Genomic DNA, 9,984 nt, shown 5'->3' with positions numbered 1-9,984 from the left:
CTTCCCACAGCTCCTGACATGCACACCCACCTGACTTATTGGGAGGCTTTTAACTAGTTTCAGCCAGTCCCTGATTGGCTTCAGGTGCCCCAATCAACCTAGCCTTTTCCCTGCCTTCTGGAAAGTTCTTAATTGGCCCCAGGTGTCTTAATTGACCTGGAGCAGCTGCCATTTCACTGATCCTGGTACCAGGGATTTGTTTAGCCTGGAGCGAATCTCTCTCTCTCTCTCTCCCACGACCCTCCCATAGCTTTCTAGCTTGGAGGGAGGTGGGAAGCTGCTACTCCTGCTGCTGGGCCCTAAGCTCTCCCTGCTGCTCCAGCTGCTCCCCTGGCTGAGCCAGACACCCCCCATTCTCTGCTACTTGGCTGCTGGATCCCCCACTCTCGGGTGCTGCTACTGCTCCAACTGCAGCCCCGGGGGGGGCTGCTAGCCCACTCCCCAGAGAGGAGGAGTGAGGGACCCCAGCCACTGCTGTTGTGGATACCACCACCACCACCACCACCACCACCTGAGAGGGGTCCTTTCTGCCTGCCTGGACTACCACCTGGAGTTCCTGGACCTGCTGCTGCTGTGGAGTCTGTTGGCTGGAGCTGCTGAAGCCCGAGGAGGAGAAGAAGAGGACCATCTACCAGTGGGGGAGCACCTGGAGACTTTGCAGACCACTGTGGAGGGGGCCTAAGACTGAGTAATTTTCAAACTGTGCTCTTGTGGTGGGGGTCTTGACTGTGTTGCCAGGGACACAGGGGGTATGGCGTGGAGCTGCCCCCCAATCCATCTGTGTGTCCCCCCAACCCCCACCACTACTACCACCACCACTGCCCCCTCCACCACCCCCACTGGCTGTATACCATCTGCCTCAGCTCCTGCTTCTGGACTCAGCTGCTTGCTTGGTTTGCCACGCCCTATTTCCACCCTTTGGGCCAGAAGCAGCAGCCAGCTTAAAAAGACTTGTGCAAGCGCACGTGGCCGCACGTGCCCCCCCTTGGACTGTCTACCCCCCAGCTTGCCCTTTATAACCTGCCCCATTTGCCACTTGTGGCCTTGCCCCCCCTTTTGTCCCAGCCCCCTGTACTAGCTTCAGTTTGTTTGCCTGCCCGCCCATTTCCTTCTGCAGCCTTTATTTGTTTGCCCCACCCCAGCCTCTGAAGTTAGCCCCTTGGTTTCCCTGTTCTACCTCCAGACCGCTTAGCCCCTCGTGTGCCCATGCCCCCTCCCATGCGCTTGTGCAATTCCCCATTTTAGTTGCAACCCTCTTCACTGCACCCGCAATGTTGTTGTATCCCCCCCTCTCCTAGTGCACCAAGAGGAGCCGGAATTCCACCTTGTGTCGGTGACTGACCCCTAACCCCTGATTGCCCCCTGTCCAGCCCACCCCGTTTGGCGCCCTCCTCCCCTGCCTGCAGCCTAGCGGGGAGGAGTGGTCGACCAGCTTCCCCGCTCCCCTCCTCCTTCTGGTGTCCCCCCTTCCCTCCTTGCTCATGATGGTGGGGGATGATATGGGTGGGACCCCTCCAGCAACCCAAGCTCCCCCCCCCCCGCCTACCCCTCCGTCACCCCCCCCAAGCTTCTACCTCCGCTGCCGAACCATCTGCCATTGCCCCCGCTGGGGCACCAGCAGTGACGGGCACCGGGGTGACCTCCACTGCTGCCACGTCTCTCACCCCCTCAGATTTGGGGGGAGCCCCCCCAGCCGGCGGGAAGGGCCAGGGGAAGAAGAAAGGGAAGGACCCTGCTAAGAAGACCAGGCCCTCCATGGCAGGGCTGCCCCCAATGCCTCGGCCCCACCGCCGGCTGGGGCATCCCTCCCCGCTGTTCTCTCCACCAGCTCTGCGGGTGTCCCTCCCCCGGCCCCCAGGGCGTACGCCCAGGTGGCGGCAGCCCCCCGCCTGTCGCTACGTCATCTCTCCTGCCCACTGCCTCCACTACCATCTATAGCAGCCATGGCCCCTTTCCCACCATGACCAGGAAGCATGGCGTTCGTTGCCTCCTGGTGTCCGCCTCACCCCACGTGGAGACCTATGTGCGGGCGTTGGCGAGGGTGGTGGGGCCCACGTCCATTGTGGCGGCCTCCAAAATTCTTCTTCTTCTTCTTAACATCGGAGGCCGCCGCCCAGGAGGCGGTGGAGAAGGGCCTGGCGGTGGGGGGCGTTTTTGTCCCCTTAGAGCCGCTAGAGGACCTGGGCGTCTGCCTGGTCCTGACCTCTGTCCCTCCCTTTCTTCCCAATGCCGCCCTGTTACCTGCCCTCTCTACCCTGGGGAAGCCCATCTCTGTCATCAGCCCTCTCCCGTTGGGCTGCAAAGACCCCGCCCTCCTTCACGTCCTCTCATTCTGCCGGCAAGTGCAGCTTCAACTGTTGCCGGCGGCGTGTGACGGAGAGGCACTGGAGGGGTCCTTCCTAGTCCCCTACCAGGGGGCCCGTTACCGGGTGCATTACTCCACAGGGGAGGCCCGGTGCTACCTCTGCCGGGCGATGGAGCACGTCCGGAGGGACTGCCCCCTGGCCCAGGAAGGAGGGGCATCCGGGACCCCAGAGCCCCGGCAGGACACCGGCCCCATCATCGCTGGCACCCCTGGCTGCCCGGCGCCTGAAACCACCCCTCCTCCTTCCCAGTCCACCATTGCTCCCGCTCGGGCCCAAGGGGCACCTCCCCAACTATGCCCAGACAAGTGGGAGAGCCCCGCCCCCGCTGCTAGCAATCTGGCGGGGCCTGTGGAGGAGGGTGCGGAAGGGACACTGCCGAGCATGGGAGAGGGCCCGCCTCAAGGGGAATCTTCCCTCCCTTGTGCTGCTCCACCGTTACCCCCTCGAGTCCCTGAGCCATCACTTCTGCCCCCTGACACAAACCCTGCTAGCCAGCCCCCAGATGATGCCATGGAGGGCTGGGCCCTAGTCCAGGGGAAGCGGGGCAAGCGGAAGGCTCAAGCTCCACTCCTCCCATCTGATGCGGAGGCCCCCCAGAAGACCAGGAAGGGGGGCACTGATGCCGAGCCTTCCGCTTTACCCATGGGTGTGTTCCATCCACCGGTGCCAGCTGGGGAAGACGTGGCAACACTGGAAGGCAGTATCTCCCCTCCACGGGAGTCCCTCTCCTCCAAGACACCCGAGGCTCCATCTGAAACCTCAGTGTGCCCCGAGGTAACAGTAGCGTCAGGTGGCAGTGGGGAGAATCCCGAGGTGGCGGAAACTGATCTTCCATCAATATACGAGGAGATTGAGGCCCTGGGTCTGACCCCGGTTACCCAGGGGGAGGACGACCCTATGCCAGCGGGCCTCGATATAGGCGACTTCACTCCAGCCTCCCTTTCCCCATCCTCCTCCCCCTAACTGTTGCTTCCGCTCCCACCTCCGAGGGGCCCCTGGACTCCTCCATAAACCTGGCTGCAGATGGCACCCCACTGAGAGCCACCAAACCTGTTGAGGCGACGGCCAGTGCCACGCGGCCGGGACCTGAGCCACCAGGGGCAACCGTCGTTGGTGAGGAGCATTCGACCTCCTTCCTGGGAGAGGGCCCTACAGAAGAGAGTCCACCCCCTGATGCCGTGGCTGCCAAATCCAACATAGAGCCTGCGCCTGGCATCACTGAGAGCCTTCTCCCCACCCAAAATCTGACCTCTAACCTTGCCCCTACCCCTGCCCCATCCCGTCCACATCCCGAGATGTTATTGCCGCCCCTGGGGCTGTCTCCTTCCCCTTGCCAAAAGATGACCCCCAGGGAGCGGCCTTTGTGTTTACCCGACCTGACCTACCAGGGGCTGCTATCCTTCCTCCGCCACCCCCTATCACCCCAGCATTCAGGTCAACCCATCAGGAGCCCCATCGGGGGTCCGCACCCTGTCTGCCCGTCTCGGTGGGCCACGGGGCTGTACCAAGGGCCCCGTTGGGGAGTAACCAGACCATAACCCCAGCCCCCCATGCGCTGCGAGAGAGTTGCGGGAGTTTCCTAGAAGACGTCCGTGGCTCCTGCAACAAAGTACAGCTTGCCCTCCAGCGATGGGGGGACTTTAATCAAATCCTCCGGGCCGCAAGGGCCCTCATGGGGGAGGGAAAAAGGACCGGGAGGCAGGGCGCCATGGCCTACAAGCGGGTCCGCCTCTTCCGTGACTCCTTACCTACGGGGTGGGTCACAGACTGCTGTGCAGCCCGCCGGGAGCCACGAGCATCCCTGCCGGCGAGGATCCCCCCCAGCCCTCCTCATGGCACCCTTTACCATCGCAACATTGAACACCCGTGGCTGTAGGATGGGTCTCCGCAGGTCCCAGGTGCTCTCCTTCCTTCGGGAGGGGAGGTACTCTGTGGTTTTCCTGCAGGAGACCCATACGGATCCGACCGCAGAAGACAGCTGGCGGCTGGATTGGGGGGACAGGGTCTACTTTAGCCACCTCACAGTTCGTACGGCTGGAGTGGCGACCCTGTTCTCCCCCGACCTATGGCCCGAGGTGCTGGGGGTCACCGAGGCTGTGCTGGGTCGCCTGCTGCACGTCCGGGTCCGCATGGAGGGGCTCGTAGTCAACCTCATCAACATCTACGCCCCAGCAGTGAGCCTGGAGCGGCTGCAATTCTATCAGCAGGCGTCTGCCTTCCTCAGCACCTTGGATCCTCATGAGTGCCTGGTCCTGGGAGGGGACTTTAACATCACCCTTGAGGAGCGGGACCGCTCGGGGACCGAAAAGAGCCCGGCCGCCATCGCCGTCCTCCAGGAGATAGTCGAACACCACTCCCTGGTGAACGTCTGGCGCGACCACCACCCGGATGACACTTCCACATTCACTTTTGTCCGGGTGGAGGCCCATCGGTCGCGCCACTCCCGGTTGGACCGCATTTATTTATCACGCTTTCAACTTTCACGAGCCCACTCCTCCAGCATCCGGCTGGCCCCATTTTCTGACCATCATATAGCCACCATGACAGCCTCCCTCTGCGCAGAGAGGCCGGGGCCGGCCTATTGGCATTTTAACAACAGCTTGCTGGAGGATGTGGGCTTCGTGGCGTTCTTCCGGGAGTTCTGGCTGGCCTGGCGAGGGCAGCGGCGTGCCTTTCCCTCGGCGTGGCGGTGGTGGGACCTTGGGAAGGTGCGTGCCCGGCTCTTCTGCCGTGACTACACCCGGGGCGCCAGCTGACGGAGGGAAGCAGCGATAGAGCAGTTGGAACGGGAGGTCTTAGAGCTGGAGAGGCGTCTGGCCATCAGCCCCGAGGATCCACCCCTCTGCGGAGCATGCCGGGAGAAGCGGGAGGAGCTCCAGACCCTTGAGGACCATTGGGCCTGGGGTGCCTTTGTTCGATCCCGCATCCGTCTCTTTCGGGAGATGGATCGCGGCTCCCGCTTCTTCTACGCCCTGGGGAAAAAGAAGGGGGCTAAAAAACATGTCATCTGCCTACTGGCAGAAGATGGCACCCCCCTCACGGATCCGATGGAGATGTGCAGGAGGGCGAGAGTCTTCTACGCAAGCCTTTTCTCCCCAGATCCGACCGATCCTAACGCTTGCAGAGTGCTTTGGGAGGAGCTCCCAATGGTCAGCGCGGGTGACCGAGACCGGCTAGAGCTGCCTCTCACTCTGGCCGAGTTCTCGGAAGCCCTCCATCGCATGCCCACCAATAAATCTCTGGTCATGGAAGGGCTGACATGGAGTTCGACCGTGTGTTCTGGGACGTCCTGGGCCCAGACCTAGTCACCGTCTGGGCTGAGTCTTTGCAGAGCGGGGTCCTCCCTCTTTCATGCAGGCGAGCCATGTTGGCCTTATTGCCGAAGATGAGGGACCTCCGCAATTTACAAAACTGGCATCCCGTCTCGCTCCTCAGCACGGACTACAAAGTCGTGGGAAAAGCAATCTCGTTGCGGCTAAGGTCCGTGTTGGCGGACGTGGTCCACCCACACCACACCTACACCGTCCCGGGCCGCAGCATCTTCGACAACCTATATGTGGTCTGGGACCTTTTGGAACTTGGGTGTAGGGATGGTCTGTCATTCGCCCTCCTGTCCTTAGATCAGGAGAAGGCGTTCGACAGGGTGGATAACGGGTATCTCCTGAGCACTCTGCAAGCGTTTGGTTTCGGATGCCAGTTTGTGGGTTTTCTCTCGGCGCTGTACGCCTCTACAGAGTGTTTGGTCAGGCTCAACTGGACCCTGACTGAACCGGTCAGCTTCGGGCGAGGAGTACAGCAGGGGTGCCCCCTCTTGGGCCAGCTGTATGCTCTGGTGATCGAGCCCTTCATCTGTCTCCTCTGAAGGAGGTTGACGGGTTGGTGCTGCGGGAGCCGGAGCTGCGACTGGTCCTGTCGGCGTACGCTGATGACGTGCTCCTCATGGTCCAGGACCCAGGCGACTTGGCGTGGGTGGAGGCTTTCCAGGCCATCTATTCGGCAGCCTCCTCCGTGCGGGTCAACTGGGTCAAGAGCTCTGGCTTGGTGGTAGGGGACTGGCGGCAGGCGAGCTCCCTCCCACCCACGCTTCAGGCCATCCGGTGGAGCATGGGTCCGCTGCTCTATCTCGGCGTTTACTTTTCTGCCATGCATCCCTCTCCGCCAGAGAACTGGCAGAATTTAGAGGGTGGGGTGATAGAGCGGCACCGGAAATGGACAGGACTACTCCGGTGCCTCTCCCTTCGAGGGAGAGCACTGGTGCTTAATCAAGTAGTCCTGTCCATGCTCTGGTACCAGCTCAACACCCTGGTCCCAGTCCTGGGTTTCCTGGCCAACCTCCGGACATCGATTCTGGAGTTCTTTTGGTCAGGACTGCACTGGGTCCCTGCAGGGGTTCTCCATCTACCTCTGGAGGAGGGAGGGCAGGGCCTAAAATGTCCGCTTACTCAGGTCCATGTCTTCCGCCTCCAGACCCTGCAGAGGCTCCTTTATGGCGCAGGTAGTCCGGCGTGGAGCATACTGGCGCACGCCTTCCTGCGCCGCTTTCGAGGGCTCCGATACGACCGGCAGCTCCTTTACCTCCATCCGAGAGGTCTTCCGCGAGACCTCTCCAGGCTGCCGGTCTTCTACCAGGACCTCCTCCGGACCTGGAAACTCTTTAAAAACGAGCAAGGTCCGTGGCGGCCACCGAGGGGCAGATCTCCTCGCGGAGCCCCTGCTACCAACCCCAGCTTCCTTTGCGTTGGCGGAGTCCCGCTCGTGCGCCAGAGTTGGTCTGGCAGAGGGTCACAAGAGTCCGGAGACCTCCTGGACTATGACCGAGAGACTGGCTGGATCCCCTGACGCTCGCTCAGCCCATGGGGCTCTCCAGACCTTGTACTCTCCGGCGCATACTTCAGGAGGTGAAGGCCGCTTTGCCGCCCACTGCTCGGGTTTATCTCGACCGGGTCCTGCATGAGGGCACGCCCCGTCCACCCCCTACCCCAGGCCTGCTGGACCTTTTAATTGGACCTCTGCCCCGTGGACCCCACCAACCCCCTCACCCCTTCACTGTAAGCCTGCTTTTACACCACGCCAAGAAAACATCTATACACGCTCGTGCTCCACGCCCTTCACGCCCTCACCCTCCTGTCCCACCCCGATTCAAAATGGCAGGACCTCCTGCCACCCCTGCAGGGTGAGGAGACCTGGTGGGCCAGGCTATATTCCACCTGAGTCCCGAGACCTGCTGGGGATGTCAGTTGGCAGCTCCTTCACGGAGCCGTGAGCATGGGCATGTACTTGGCGCGGTTCACCTCAATCCCAGACCCTTGCCCCTTTTGCGGTATGAGGGAAACCCTGGCACATATATTCCTGGAGTGTGCCAGGCTGCAGCCCCTATTCTGGCTCCTCACCAATATTTTATTACGCTTTTTGTTGCACTTTTCCCCTCACCTTCTTATCTATGCACTCCCTATCCGTGGCCCTACAAAGTCATGGGATCTCCTGGTCAACCTCCTCCTGGCCCTAGCTAAAATGGCCATCTATAAAACCGGAGTGAGGAGGTTGGCCGATGGAGTCTCCTGTGACTGTGGGGCCTATTTCCGATCCTCGGTCCGTTCACGTATCCGGGCAGAGTTCCTCTGGGCGGCATCCTCTGACTCCCTTGACATCTTTGAGGAGCAGTGGACACTGTCCGGGGTTCTCTGCTCGGTGTCCCCGTCTGGTTCCCTTCGTTTGACCCTTTGACCACACTCCTGTCCCTGTTATTTCACTAGTTGTCCCCCAAAATTAATTGGAATCTAGGTCCTGTGGATCCCCCTTCTAGGCTGAGGGGGATCCTTTAGCAGTGGATGGGCTTCACCCGCCCACTTCCCGGATCCCAAAAGGACTACTCTTCCATAGCCATCTGGTCTTGCCCCGTCACAGTTGGTAATAGGCATGAGTGGATGTAAATGGGCATAATTTCCCAATTTTCCCATAATTTCTGGGGGCAGAATGGGGTATATAACAAATAAACTACTTTAACAAAAGTGTATGAAAGTGTGTAAGATATAGAAGACATGCAAATTTACATTACTCTTCTGTTGTTTGTTTCTGCTACACCCCCTTTGCCAAGTTCTGCTTCATTTAGTTATTATTATACCTCATTTGCCTGCTGTTTAATTTACCTCAAAGTTGTAATGTGACTTATGCCAAGTGACTTCTGTCAGGTCTGAATTGAAGAGACAGCATTGACTTAAATTGTTGAAATTGAGCCATCTCATAACTCCAATGTTCTGATTCAGGACCCTTTAAATAGTATGTCCTGAAGTATGTTAGTTTTCTGCTCTCTCTTGGTTAGACGGATCTTTTGCATGGGCTCTCGAAAAAACTCCAAATGTGTGGAGGCTGACCCATCCTCCCCACCCCTTTCTTTCACTGCCCACCTCTCCCTCATGCTAGCTGGTTGTTCACTTTCAGTTTCAATGTCTCCTCAGCTGCAGCAGTAACTGATAAACATCGGGTTGCAGAGCCTGGGTAGGACAGTACCTATGAGACTTTGGAAAGAAAGGTCATATGTACCTTGGCAGAATCTTTAAGTTAGACCTGAGGTGGAAAACCATCCAAAATTTTGTAGTTAATAAAAGAAAACACCATTGGATGCTTAAAAATCATGGAATTAGGGTTCCACAGCCCCCTTTGGCTGGTATGACTTTCTACCATGAGCTTAATAGGGAGCAGTACAGAAAAAGTACAAAATGACTTTGGAAATGTTATATATATTTCACTACAAATGAAAATATAGTGTATTCTATTCATTTGTTAATAGTCATATCTCCTTCATGATGAAGCAGTACAGTTGGGCCAAGTATCGGAGAAGATAGTGCTCTAACATCTGTGGCCAATAATTTTGCAATGGACAAGGTCTTGACTATGTCCATAAAATGTGATCACAAAGCCATAGAGAAGATGAGTTTGGTTGATATAGTGGAGCTTCAAATGAGACTGAGTTCATTGGCTCAATGAAATAATGGAGGGAGGATGTAAACTTTGGACTTTATGTAGAGAATAAGCTGTGACAAGATGTAATGACTGATCTATAATGGGAGGGTGGGCTACAGCAAAGCTTGGTCTCTATCCTGTGTATGGAGAGTAAGACACAAATATTACTATATTTGCCAATAAAAGGGTAGCTGTGTTCTGTACTCATAAACTGCAAAGGGAACTGTCTCTGGTATGGCATTCTTAACTTCAAGTGGGTAAATGGATGTTATTGATAACTCTTTTGTTATACCTTTGCATGCAAGAACGTTGGAAGACACTCCCTGCTTTTAGAAGACTTGATTGTATACACTTTTAGCTACATTGGGCCAGGTTGCTGTACAATGCTGATAAGACCCAGCAGGGCAAAACCAGTTCTGCTTCCCAAGCTGGCCTTGAACAACCCACCACACTTCATGAAACTATGTGTTTCTGGCTGTGCTGGATATTGAAATTTTAGAAGCAAAGTGGGATGCTTGTTGGGATGCCTTCAGGTAACTAACCTGAACCTTTGCCCATACTCTGAACAAATTCTCAACTTTTTTTAGGTTCACATGAGTCTTCCTCTATTTCTATCTGCCCTTTCTTACCTTAGTTCATCTCTCTGCTCCTACTTTAT

This window comes from Dermochelys coriacea, chromosome 2 (genome assembly GCF_009764565.3).
Source record: "Dermochelys coriacea isolate rDerCor1 chromosome 2, rDerCor1.pri.v4, whole genome shotgun sequence".
NCBI classification, from domain to species: Eukaryota; Metazoa; Chordata; order Testudines; family Dermochelyidae; genus Dermochelys; species Dermochelys coriacea.
This window is presented reverse-complemented; position numbering follows the sequence as displayed.